The following is a 12,809-nucleotide window of genomic DNA, read 5'->3' on the forward strand; positions in this document are numbered from 1 at the left end:
TTTATAAAGCGAATGGTACCTAGCCATTTGGGTCTCGCCGTGGGTGGAGTGTGATGGAGGTCTTGGGGAAGGGGAAGGAGGCAGACGTGCCGTAGGGCAGCTGGTCAGATCTGCTCTGTCCTCCAGCTTTGGGCTTGCAGTAGGAGAACGGTAGACTTAGGTTGCTGTGCTGGAGACCTGGCTGAGTGGGCAGAAGAGGATGAACCTTGAGGGTCCTCGCTAACCTGCCCCGGTCCTGGGCTGAAACCTCGGCTGTCGCATCCCGCGTGCGTGCGTGGGGAGCGCTGTGCTGGCAGTGCAGGCGTCACACCGGAGGAGGAGAGGCTTTGTGTATGGAAAGGGGGTGGCCAGTGGGACAGCTCCGAAACATCGCCGTCCTCATGAGTCTGCTGTCGTCTGCATCTTCTGTGGAAGTTTAGCTGTTGTTTTGGTTTGGGTTTTTTTTTCCCCAAAAGACCAAACCGTTAGTAACCATGGAGGAGTGGGTGACAGCGAGATTGTAGTTTAAAGCCACACGGTTAAAAATAAGTTTCTTTAAAGCCCTGAATTCTGTTTATAAAAATAGATGGTGAACATACGGTACAACATAAAAATCCATGTGGTCCTGGAAAAAAAGTAGAAAGCACTTTAGCCTAAAACAGATGTGTGAAAGAAAACTCCTGAACGTATTCTTTATTTTTTATTTGTGTGTGTGTGTGGATGTGTGTGTTTGTGGATGTGGGAGATATTTTTGGTTCCTGCTAGGCTTCTTTGCAGCAAAGCCCCTTTCTAGAATTTACTTTCCTTTATTAGAGTTGCAGCTCAGCTTTGTGTGGGCCTCTGGGGGGTTTGGCCAGCCGTTGGCAATTTCTCTCAGACACCCAATTACCCCTGACGTCAATGCCGTCTCTCCCATCTCCCTTGGGTGCCCACATTTTTTCCTTTGTAACACTAATAGCTGACTAGCTAAGTGCCTGTTATTTCCTTGGCAGAAGATTTGATTGTGTTTTGGGCCGGATACTAAATCCAAAAACTATGTAAAAATGTCAATAGGTGAGTGCACATTGATTTCGGTTAGTCACAGTGATATTTGAGCCCCTTTGGGGGCTCTGTCTGGGGAAGTATTTTACAAGAAAGATAATATAACAGAAAATTACTGGAGCTGCACAGGTCTCGGGTGGCTCGCGCAGGGGCCTGCTAAGTTTCCGCAGAATCAACAAATGCTTTATTAATCTAAATTTGCGGTTTTGCTCTTTATTCTCTTCGGCAGGGTCGGGGCTTTGGCGGGGGCCGGCGGCGCCCGGCCCGCGCCCCACGCGCGCCCCGCGCCAGCCCCACGCGCGCCCCCGCCGCCGCTGCCGCCGCCTCCCCGGGAGCGCGCGCTGCGCGGGCGGTGCGCGGGCGGTGCGCGGGCGGTGCGCGGGCGCGGCGGTGCCTGGCCGCGCCTGATAAGGGCCCGGCGGGGCAGCGCGTCTGGCAGCGGCGGCGGCGGCCGGGCCGGGCCGCGCCGGGGGGAGGAGGGCTGCGAGCGGAGATAATGGTAATTGATGGAGCCGAGCAGCGGCGCGGGCTCTGCGCGCGGGCGGGTTTTTCCCCCTGCAATTATTATTATTATTTTTTTCCTCTCTCTCCTTTCCAAACTGGAGTATCCGAAGAGCCCGGGTTGCGCTGTGCACATGCTGCACTAAAAGATAATAACCACATGCCCTCTTCAGCTTTTTTGGGGGAAATTCAGGCCAAGAAAAGGCACAATTAAATACAATGAAACCCCCTTAAAGTTGCAAGCGTGCGACTCCGAGCTCGTCTGAGCCTGCTCCTAAGGATGGGAAAAATCAATGCCTTTGCCAGGTCGCTGGGCTGTATATTTGCTGCTTACGGGGGACAATAAGTCAATTTTGCCCACAAAGCAAGCGTACAGTGACGCTGGAGAAGGGGAATGTCGCAGGACTTGGCTGTACGGCACACACAGACGGGTGTTTCTCTAGCCCTTTTTCCTCCCCTCTCCCCCCCACCCCCCAACTTTATGCCCTGTGGCATGAGATGCATGCAGAGGAAAAACAGAGATTCATGCCTTTGGTATTTTTTACCACTTACTCTCCAGGTTTATTTTAGCAATTTTTTTTCTCTCTAGCAACCTGTCAACTAGATTTTTTTTTTTTAAGGAGATTCCCCCATGTAGTGTTCAGAGCAGTAGTAATTTGTGTACTTTAAGTAAATAAAACCCTTTATACTCTTTACTCTTTGGAAATGGGAATCCGAAAGCAGTAAAATGTTACATCAGCACAGCCTGTTCAGTGCAGCGTACCTAAGAACTAGTAAACCATTTTTAAAAAGTCTTCTGCTGGATCGGACATGGTGCTTCATGTACGGTGCTGTGTCCTGCCTGGCAGGTAACTAGTATGGAGGGGGAAAAGCCTCCTCTGCGCACCATGACACCATAGACCTAAACTGGTATTTGTGCACATGCTATTCCCCCCCATTACTTTTTTTGGGGGGGAGGGGGGTAGAGGCCATTTCTTTGCCTATCTTAAAATTGCTCTCTAAGAAGTAACAGAGCATATAGAGGGTATTGTATATCTTAAACGAACCTTAGAAGTGGTTACAGCGTATTCTTATCCTATAGACCCTGCGTGTGCTGGGCAGGCAACCAGCGCACCAGGGCCCGGTACTAGTCCTCTAACGCTGGGGGAAGAGCCCCCAACCCGGGAAACGGCTACAGACCAGGGCTTACAGCAACCCTCTTGTGCTGCGATTTCCGTGGTTCCCCTCCCCGAACACGTGTGTCTGCGGAAGAGCTGGATGAATGGAGGGGCTGTGCCTCGGCGGGACACTGTGGTTGGCTTTATCGCGAAGGGCTGGAAGTTTCCCCGGTGCTCCGTCGCGTTTCCCCAAGCGGCGGTGGCAGCTTGCTTTGTGCGTGGGCTGAAGTTCGCCGGATTTGTCTCAGCTCTTGAGATGGTGGAGCGTTTTGTGGCTATTTGGGCAAGAGAAGGGTGGCCTGAAGCCCTGCACCTTCTGGCTGTGAAACGGCTGATACCGTGTCAAACAGACGGACGGGTCTGCCCCGCAGCGGAGCTGGTCATCGGCCTTGTCATGGCCACTTGTCATGCCAAGGGGCAAGTCAGCTGCGAAGAGAGACGACCTTCTCGAAGGCACCATGTAAAAACTTTGGCCTTACACCAACATAGCTATTGCCGATCAACTTTCGGCAGGCGCTTGGCGAGGATTGGCAGGTGCTTGTGTGGGAAGAAGAGCATCTTCCGCTTTCTCCTGGTAGGCCTGCGAGCCGCCGGGGTTGCTGCCGTTGACCTCCCATCTTTGAAGCTCCAGGTTCCAATATAATTAAACTCACAAGTGCAGCGAGGTCACAGGCCTCTGCCTGGTCTCGTTTGCCACACTGGTATGACTGACAGGGGGACACTGGCCTCCTCTGCCCCAAGGACAACGGACAAAATGCCCATGGGCAGCGAGGTGGCTTGTTAGAGCAGTGCATGGGCCCCCTCGTTTCGTCCTGCTCCAGCACTTCCGAGTCCGAGCACTGCTCTTCATCTGCTGGTTTCGGGGGCATCGCAGACCGCGGGGAAAGCAAGCTCCGGAGTGAAGAGTGCGGCAAGATCATCTGGATGCACAAATGCAAGGAAAACTCGTGGAGATAAAGCGCGCCCCAGATGCAGCCGCAGCTGCGCGCTCGGTGCTGTGCCCGTGCGTCGGCCGAGCGCCGGGACGCGGCGGGGAGGGGCACCGGGCGCCGGGCGCCCTCCGAACCGCCAGCCCTGCCCTGCTGCGCCGGGAGCCGGCGCGCGCGAGGGCGAAGCGGTGTTTCCAAAGGGATGGGAAAGGTGTCTGCTGGAAACGGTTTCTGTGCTGAGGGCAACGCCACGCCGACGCTGGCTTTCTGCTTTTGGGTGGGTTTAGGGGAGGCGGAGAGCCACCGGGCCGCGGCCGGGGACTCTTCGTACGCCGACGCCTGCGATCGGGGGGGCAGACTTTGATTTCAAAATGAAAGGAACGTCGCCCGCGGGCCGCCCGGCCCCGAGACGAGCGCGTTTGTGACCGCGCGTTTCCTCTCGCCCCCGCAGCGCTGCCGGCGCCTTGCCCGCGCCGGGGTGGGCGCCGGGCCTCGGAGCGGAGCCGCGGGGCGCCCGCGGGAGGGGCGCGGGGGACGGGCCTCGAGGGAGGCCGGCCGGCCGGCGCGGGAGCCGGCGGCGGGCGCGGGAAGCAGGAAGCGCGGGCGGCTGCGCAGAGCGGGTCCCGCCTCCCCTCCGCGGCGCCACGAGCCGGACAGGTAAGGGGCGGAGGCGAGGAGGGCGCTGGGAACTCCTTGGGCTGCTGTTTTGCACCCGACAGCGCAGGTACCCTTGTGATCGGGCCGGGGGCGCCAGCCAGTTCCCGGGTGAAAAGGTTTCGGTGCGCGGTGGCTGCAGCCTTAGGGCAGCGCTGCGCCCTTTGCCTGGCCTGCCCGGCAGTGCTGCGCGCCCCGCGCCGTGGGCTGCCCCGGGCCTGGAGCCGCGCGGCGGGAGCGTGTGCCTGCAGCGGAGCGCGGGCCCTGCCCGCCCGCCTCGCTTTGCATAGCTCGAGTTGGGGCTCCTGAAAGCGGAAGGCTTCGCTAGAGGTCAGGAAGTTGCACACAGCAGCTTTGTGCCTGCATTCTTTTTTTTCCCCCCTGCAAAATGAGAGAGATTTTCATTAATTAGACTGGAGATAGAGGGGGAATTACGCTAACTTAAAGCGTATACCTCAGATGGCCTGAACGGCCCTCCCGAGAGCTTCTCTCCAGCGACTCCGGAGGGAACTTAGGCTCCTAACTTCAGATGTTGTGACTTGTAGGAAATTTGGGTGTTTAAGACATGGGGAGATTATCCCTTCCCTGTGCTTCAGCTGCGAAGTGGGGTAACGCTACTGCCTTTACTGAAATCTGTGAATGGAGAAACGCTCCCCTGTAACAGGAGGGAGCTGTTGCCATAGGCCATCACTTTAAAATGTTTTAAATAGGGACATCAGTGTGGCATCTTTCTCCTTTGAGCTTCAAATAGAGCCTCAGCTGATGAACAAAGACTTAAGATTTCTTTTAAAAAGTGACTTTTGTCTAGATTCCCATTCTTTGCCTCAAAAGGCAAACTGTTTGCTGGGATAATGGATGAGGGAGGATTTCTCCCTCAAAACAGAAAGCTGTATGTTAAGATACTTTAAAGAAGAGAGACATTCAGTGGGAAACAGATTTGTATACTTGTTTTGCCAGATCCTAGCTTTTAGGTGGGCGGCAGGAGAGAAATAACATAGTAGGGTAAAAGGAGGGTGAATTTGTGCAGCAGGAGGGCAAGGGGGTACGAGCTGCTCCAGAGATGGCAATGGGAGAAGCATGAGAGGGAGCAGAAGAGGGAAGGGTGGAGAGAGAAATAGCAGCAGAAGGGACTTGGGACATGAGATCCTTGTCGGTGAAGCAGCTCCCGCTTCCAGGAGTCACTTCCCGGGACGTTTCCTCTTTCCGTCCTTTGCCACAAGCCTCCATGGCCGCGCAGCCCGGGTCTCCTTCCATTCCTGGGCGTGCGTTGCATCCAAGGCATTACCAGACAGCAACATCACTAAGGCACAGCCTGCTTTTCAGGTGAATATCCTGAGGTTAGGATTTGAGGCTGTTCTTGCCGGATAACTCACAGAGCCTCACTCGAGGCACAGCCAGAGCATTACGTCTGCCCCAGAGAATCGAGAGGAAACTCTCCAGGTTATTTTAAGTTGGTGCTGTGGAAGCATGCAGGAATATATCCAAGTTAAACTTGGATATTTCGTCAGATTTATAGCTGCATTAGAAACCTCACATGAGTGTTTAAAAATGTTTTAGAATTGAAAAAAATAAAGGCTCTGAGCAAAACTACTTGTTCAACTTTGAGTACGAGGAGGCAACTTCAGTAAAGCATTAGTTAATTTACATATGAGATAGCCGTGCGTGTACATAAATACTGTGCTCTGGCAGTGTGTGTAACAGTTAGGAAGCCCTATAGTTATGCTTTGTCTTTTGGATGTATGGAAGTGTGCAGGATAGTTGCAATGTTGCTCTGCTTTCGATTCCACTAGTGTCGGGTGAAGGTGTGGTAACTGCACAACAGTGGCTTTCTGAAGGATGTATCTAAAATCTTAACTTCCTGATCTTGGAATATGCATTCAATTCGCCCAGTCTTGTAATTTTGACAAAGTTTGGGGGTTTGGTCTTTTTTTTTTCCCCCCTGTATCTTCATTATGTTTGGGACAGCCTCTCAACTGATTGCCGAGCATTCGCCCTCCCTTTTATATTGCTTTTATAGCCCCGTATCGTCCTTGATCTTGGATATAGAGCTGGTAGACAAAGCAGTTGGCAGGGAAAGTGAATGACTTCAGGGAGGGATAGATTTATATGCCCTGACCATGGAGATGACAGAAAAGTAGAGGAAGAGATGGAAAGACGATTAGAGTGGTGTTGAAATCGGGGGGCTGATGGATTGTCTGCCACGGGAAGGTGAGGCTAAAGGGCTAGAGGTGGGGACAGGCAATGTGGGGTGGGCAGCGGACTCGCAAGGGGAAGGTCAGAAATGGCAAAACTGTGTGGGGAGGGAAGAGGGGAAAGGCCTGATAAAGGTAGGGTGGGTCCAGAGCCGCGACTAAGAAGTGAAATCATGAAGGCCGAGATTGTGGACTAAGGAGAAGCAGCAAGAAGTATAAAAATGCAATGAGTCACTTCAGAGGATAACATCTCCCACACTTAGAAAACCAGAAATGTAGTGAAAGGAAGAAATAAATCTACTCGATTTTAATTTACTTTTGACTGGGCACTTTTTTCAACCACCGAACACTGCTCTGCCTTCTCTTCCAGCATCAGCCACTGCCTCGTTAGCTCTCGGAGGCACTGTCATAGCATGGGGCTTGCGAAGCAAACGTCCTGCTTCTGGGGCAGTAGGGTCTGTCCTCTCTGCCCTGCGATGCACAGGCTTCCAGGAGCTAGTTTCTTAGCATCAACTTTCTGTCTGGCAGTGGTAGTCTGGAAAATTTACACTAATGTCCTCCTATCCTATGTAAAGTACATCCCTTCCCAGGAATTGGTATTGTGTGAGTTTGCAGGTAAGCGTTCTCAAACGTAATGTAGTCGTGATCAGCAGATGACAACCTGAGCATGTGTAACAAGTGCACCTTACTGGTCCGATGTGATAAAAATCAACAGTGTATTCCACAGGAACAGTGTGTTCAGTCTAGAGTTTATTCATGGTGTTCCAGATAAGTAATCATCTTATGAAATATCCTCCAAAAAAGATGCAATTACTTTGTCTCCAGCACTCCCTGTGACTTTTTTGGGGTAGCATCAAAATAAGTTTGTGGAACAGTTTATAGAGAGGTGACCTCCATAATCCCTTCCTGCCCAAATTACTCTGTGATTGTACGATCCTTCTCTCTCTCTCTCTCTCTCTCTCTCTCACACACACACACACACACACACGCCCGTGGAATGTGAAGCCTGAGCTTTTTTTCTGGTGCAGTTTGAAAGGCCCTAATGAGCAGTGCTCTGTTCTTGCAAGGTTAAACGAGAATTAACCAGGTGATTGAATTCCACAATTAAAATCAGAATTCCACAATCCCAACAGCAAATGTTGCTTGAGTTCCCTGGGATAAATAAGTCAATTAGCTCTACAAGACGCCTTTCTCTTGAGTTGGAGTCAGAGACTACTTTAGGACTTCCCTCCCTTTGCAGCAATACCCAAGGGCTTACAGAAAGTGAGACAGGAAAAGGCACACATGCTCCTAGTGACGGCAGCTTGAGCTCATTAGTTTTGATTTTTAGATACGTTGGCATTGTCTCAACAGCCTTCTTTCACATTTATGGTCTTTCCAGACTACTTATCTAGGGGAGAGGCATGCTTTCTCTTCGTGCTTAGCTTGCTTCAGTTGTGTATGACATTGAGCTCAGAGCCCGGGCAAAGCCCGTTGTTGGTCATCGGCTGGTGCAGATGCTAATCGGGCAGCCCCTGCATCTGCTGTCAAAGTTGCAAAGGAAAGACAAAAGGTGGAGGTAACCAAAAATCTTTACTTTTGGCAGGTTGGGGCAGCAGCCCTATTTGGCTATGGTCCTACTGTCCTCATAAGCTCCTTTGAACAAATGCATCAAAAATATCCAAAGTATTAGAAAATTATTCTCTCCCATAAATGAGCATGTAGGTATTTTTCTTACGGGGTAAAAAAGATGAGTCTTATTCTGTACGGCCCCTATCACTTTGCTCCCCAGTTAACTTGTTCTTGTGAATTCAGCTTGGAGTGTTTTGGAAGATTTTTCAGCATCTATCAGCGCATTTCATGGGACAGTCTGAGGAAGATCATTGCACAGAATATTTGCTGAAGAGCCTTTGCTGCTGACTGTATTTCCCCCAATACAATTCCCTATTCAGTGCCAAGGTTTCAAGAGGCTTTGAGTGAGCTGGTTGAGCCTCCTTTTGAACCCATCATGGATTAGTCTTCGTATTTTATTTGCTTTAAAGTTTACTTCCTTCCTTATGGCAGCCACCTTTTGCCAAATGAGTAAGGCACTCCAGTCTGTCCTGGCGTTTGCCCCATTTACCACCTTCCAAAAAGGCTGAGGTGGCCATATGACTGCAGCCCGAATTTTCCCTGGAGTGATCTCTGATTTCTTTTCAATCAGTTCATTTAATTGACCGTGTTTATTTCCCTAGCCCTTGTGGCTCCCCGAGTGCAGCTGTTTTTTCAGAAGCTGGATGTTAAGCATCCTTTTCATGTTTTACCTGGAGAATTTCTTAAACCATCTCATCTGTTCTTAGCATTTGGGGCTAAGCCCAAAAGGGGAGCTCTCTCAATCAGAAGTCTACCTAAATGGGTAACGTGATACTTTGAGACCCACTACAAGGAGGCAAATGTCCCAGTCCCAGTGCTCCCAGAGCTTCTTCCACCAGAGCCCCAGCAGCTTTGAAGGCTTGCTTGGGCAAGCTTCCCAACATGGATGTTTGCAAGACAGCAAATGGCAACTCAGTACAACGTACCTAACATATTGCTTAGATGTAGAGCCTAGGCATGATGCCCACTTAGGAAAGCAGCTTTGTAGTCTATATTTACTTAATTTAGTCCTTGGCTTCCTCCTGAGGATGGCCGTTGACTGTGTGTTAGTGCAAGTCCAAGAGCAAGGAACGGTGGAGGCAACTTCTATGAAAAAGACGATGAAGTAACTTGGCACTCACTGGAGTTGGGAGGCTAAATTGCCGCTTAAAACATCATCCTTACTGCTTGTCTAAGGAATTTGCATGCTGTAAATAGGATGGGGAGAAAGACGTCTTTGTGTCCTATGTTCCCCTTTTCTGGGTGTTGTCTTGGTGATATTAGGTGCCTTCTTCAAAGTATATAAAATTCTGTTGAATGCTTTTAATGCTCTAGTTTGGCACAGAATATAAACCCAAGCAAACTGACCTGAGGTAGGAATGCGTTTTCCCCTTCAGTAACTTCTATCTGTGTCCATTTCTAATATTAATGTTAGCAAATGCCATTTCTTGGGAACATCCTGGAGCTATTCTCTTCCTAAATCTTTTAAAAAGTGATAACACAGTATTATTTCCTAGAAAGTTTGGTCAACTAACGTATGCATTTTTTAATCATTATCTTACTTTTTCCTTACACCACTTATTTTTATTGTATCTTTTAAAAATAAACACAGTTCAAGGGTAATTAGGGAGAAACATACTGTATTCGAAATCCAAATAGAAAGAAGTAAATGCTGTGATCTGTCACACCAGTCAGTGGTCAAATATCCAAATTTTAATCTTGACAGTTGCGTTAAATAAAAAGAGATCCATTTAAATAACTTAACACTCCCTCAATTATTCATGAAAGGTAAACTTGAACATTTGACTTCATTGCAACAATATAGCTAGTTTAATTTTTTATTATTTTTAAACCCTCAGCCAGCATGCTGGAGTAAGTTATTTGCAGTATATTTTTAAAGTCCATATTGAAATATTAGCCATAACTGTCTGCTGTGTATAAAGGGGGAAGGGGGGATATGTTTGAAGTTTAATCATGCTTCTACTTACGCTCAGTCCCAGAGCAATCCTTTTTTCTGCTGCTGAGCTCAAACAGCCAGTAGCCAGGTTTGATCTGCTGCCCCACGGAGCAGTGCCCTATGTGAATTTGAAGTTTTCTCAACCCGGGAGGCCTGCACATAAAGACTAGCCTCAGGTAGCCCGCTCTCTCCCTCCCCGAGCAGCTCCTGGGGCGCTGCCTGGAGCAGTCCTCCCGAAATCGTTTCAGGCGATTGCTATAGACCGTCTCCACCGCTGCCCCGCGTAGCCCTCCTTCCCTCTCCTCCCCCTGCCACCAGGGAGGAGTTTTGGAGTCCAGGAGTCCTATTTGACTTGAATAAAATGAAAAAAAAAAAAAAAAGAAAGAAAGCGGAGCAGTTTGTAGGGAACTGGCACAGACTGTGGAAGCAGGAGCCACAGCAAGACAAAACCCAGTGGCCTTCAAAACTTTTTTCCCTTCTTTTTCACCACATGACTTGGAGGATGTGGACAGTAATTAAAGGACCCCCTAGTTCCTCATTTTCTGTGCCTGTTCCTTTGATCTGGTTTGTGTCGGGTAGCTATTTTCATTGTTCCTGTCTTTTCTTTTATTCTCGCCCAGGCCCTTTGATGTGAGCAGTGATGATCTTTAATTCCAAAATAGGAGATGGGCAGGATAGCCGTACCGGCCTTACATAATGCATCTTTCACATCTTATTTTTAAACTTGAGCATAATAGGTGTAAGTCGGAGCCTGGGGAGCATTAACCCTTTCCACGTGGGGGGACCGCAGGGGAGGTTAACGGCCCATCCGTCGTGGTAACGTCAGGCAGGTTAATCTGCAGTAGATGCCCACAGATGCATTTGCGGAAAAGATTATTATTATTGTTTTTGTTCAAATATGATGGATCTCTAAATATAATCTGGAGGGAGTTTGTCCTAATTGTTCCCATGTGGGAAAAGTGTGCTGAGAAAGAACAGTAAAGCTAATGCAGTTATTCTGACTGGCTTCACTTGGCAGCACAGTGGGAGTGAAGCATACTGTTTATTAGTGTATGTTAATAAACTATAAGGGACAAGCTGCGGGTGGTGCTTTATAAACTGTTAGCTCAGGTAGGATAGATAACAATAGGGAGGTTATTAGTGGCATTAGGAGGGAGAAGGGCTGGAAGTCCTTATTGTTGTCTTGAAATCACAAGTCCATTATGGCTCCGTGCGTGGCATGTTCGTCACGCCGTGATGACCTGGTGACACGACTCGGTCCCGGCTGAGCCAACGAAGGGGGCAGGAGCACCTCTGCGCCGGGGTGTCCCGGGGGCTTGCGGCACCCCCACGACGGGGGTCCCGCGCCATGCGGTCTGGGGGCCCCCACGACACCCGTTCTAATGGTAAATGCTGGGAGGAGAGGGCCGAACGTCCCCAACGCGGAGGGCTCGTGGATATCTGGAACTCCCCAAAACTGAGATGTCTTCTGCTCAGCCACCTAAACAGGGATGTTTGAATGTTTTCTCAGTTTTTCAGAAGTGTGTTTAAATGGGCGCCGATTAAAAAATACATATATATTGTCCCTCTTTTCCTGGGAGAATTAGTGTGAGGTAAAATACAACAAGTTATCAATAAGAAAGAACAAAGAAAGAGCGGTGAGGATAGAAAAGGTTAACTGTGGTGCTGTAAATGGGTTAATATGCAGCTTGATATGTCTGGTTATGTTTTAGTTTAATACCTGTCTTTTCATTTTCCAGTCATTATATTGATGTATATGCACACACCCTTCTCTGTGTGAAACAGCTTTTTATGTGAATTTACACCCTAATGACACCAACACTTTTAGGGGCATAAAATGTGTGATGTGTTTGTGTAATTCTTAACGTAACAGCTGTTTATTAGATATCTTTCAGGGCGATTCTTATTACACATTATGGTCCTGGAGCAGCAAAGTGCTTAAGCAGATGCCTAACTTCAGCACAGGGCTGGACACGGCGGCTTTGCAGCCTGCTCTTGCTTAGAGTTGGGCAAACGCTTAAACACTTTGCTGAATCGGGGCCAAGACCAGATGTAGTAAATACCTATAATTAACTTTGCTAAATGGCTTACAATATGCCACTTGTTTGCACGTGCTTTTAAATTTCCCATTTGATTATCTTTTGGGCTGAACTCTTGCGTGTTTGTCCTTGTCTGATGCTCTCTCGCGTGCGCTTTCTCTCTCTCTCTCTCTTTTTTTTAATTCAACAGAATTTCCTTTGTTTTTTTCTGAGTTATGAGGGAAGGAGGGAGAATCCTCTTCCAGTACAGTTCAGCGTGAGTGCTAGTGGTTTTGTAGCGCGGTGCTCCAAGGACATATAGGAAGCGAGGGTTGTAGGGAGAAATGATACTTCCCTGGAGCAGCTTGTGGAGCTGGAAAAAGTAGACATGCTTTTGCGCTCTGGCAAGGGGATGTGGAGCCTGTAATCTTGTCCACTTTTTCCAACTATATCAGTTAATCTAATGATGAAAGCTTATGGGGAGATGAAATTTCTTTTTTTAGACAGGGCAAAACACACAGTGGAGCTGGAAAGGGGAAAGTTGGCGCTGGCAGATTCCTCAGCGAGTCCCGGAGCCCTTCCTTGAGCTGGAAGGAAAAAACCGCCTCTCCCTGTGGAACAGGCCTGTTTTCGGGGCTCGAGCCCGCCCCGGCGGCCTCTCGCTAGCGGAGCGGCCTGACGACGGCTGCCTTTGCTGCGCCGTCCCCCGCCGCGCTGCCTGCCTGCCGGGACTGGCAGCCGGGTAGCAGACCGCTGCAGCTGTGACAACTTGCCGGAGGGAGGCTGCCAGC

At 49.6% G+C, this 12,809-nt stretch overlaps 1 protein-coding gene across 6 annotated transcripts in view; it reads left to right on the top strand.

Moving 5' to 3' along the window:
• ZNF423 (zinc finger protein 423) overlaps positions 1-12,809 on the top strand; it is a 219,717-nt gene that overhangs the window by 85,505 nt on the left and 121,403 nt on the right. Inside the window, exon 1 of one of the 6 annotated variants that reach the window (XM_026102223.2) lies at positions 4,127-4,264. The exons of 4 other annotated variants lie outside the window; for them this stretch is intronic. The gene's annotated coding sequence lies outside the window, so the exon portion shown is untranslated. Of the gene's footprint in view, positions 1-4,126; positions 4,265-4,307; positions 4,332-12,809 lie in introns of those variants that run through there. One more of the 6 variants, XM_026102224.2, reaches the window with a different exon arrangement.

The sequence above is a fragment of the Dromaius novaehollandiae genome, chromosome 13 (assembly GCF_036370855.1).
Source record: "Dromaius novaehollandiae isolate bDroNov1 chromosome 13, bDroNov1.hap1, whole genome shotgun sequence".
Taxonomy (NCBI): domain Eukaryota; kingdom Metazoa; phylum Chordata; class Aves; order Casuariiformes; family Dromaiidae; genus Dromaius; species Dromaius novaehollandiae.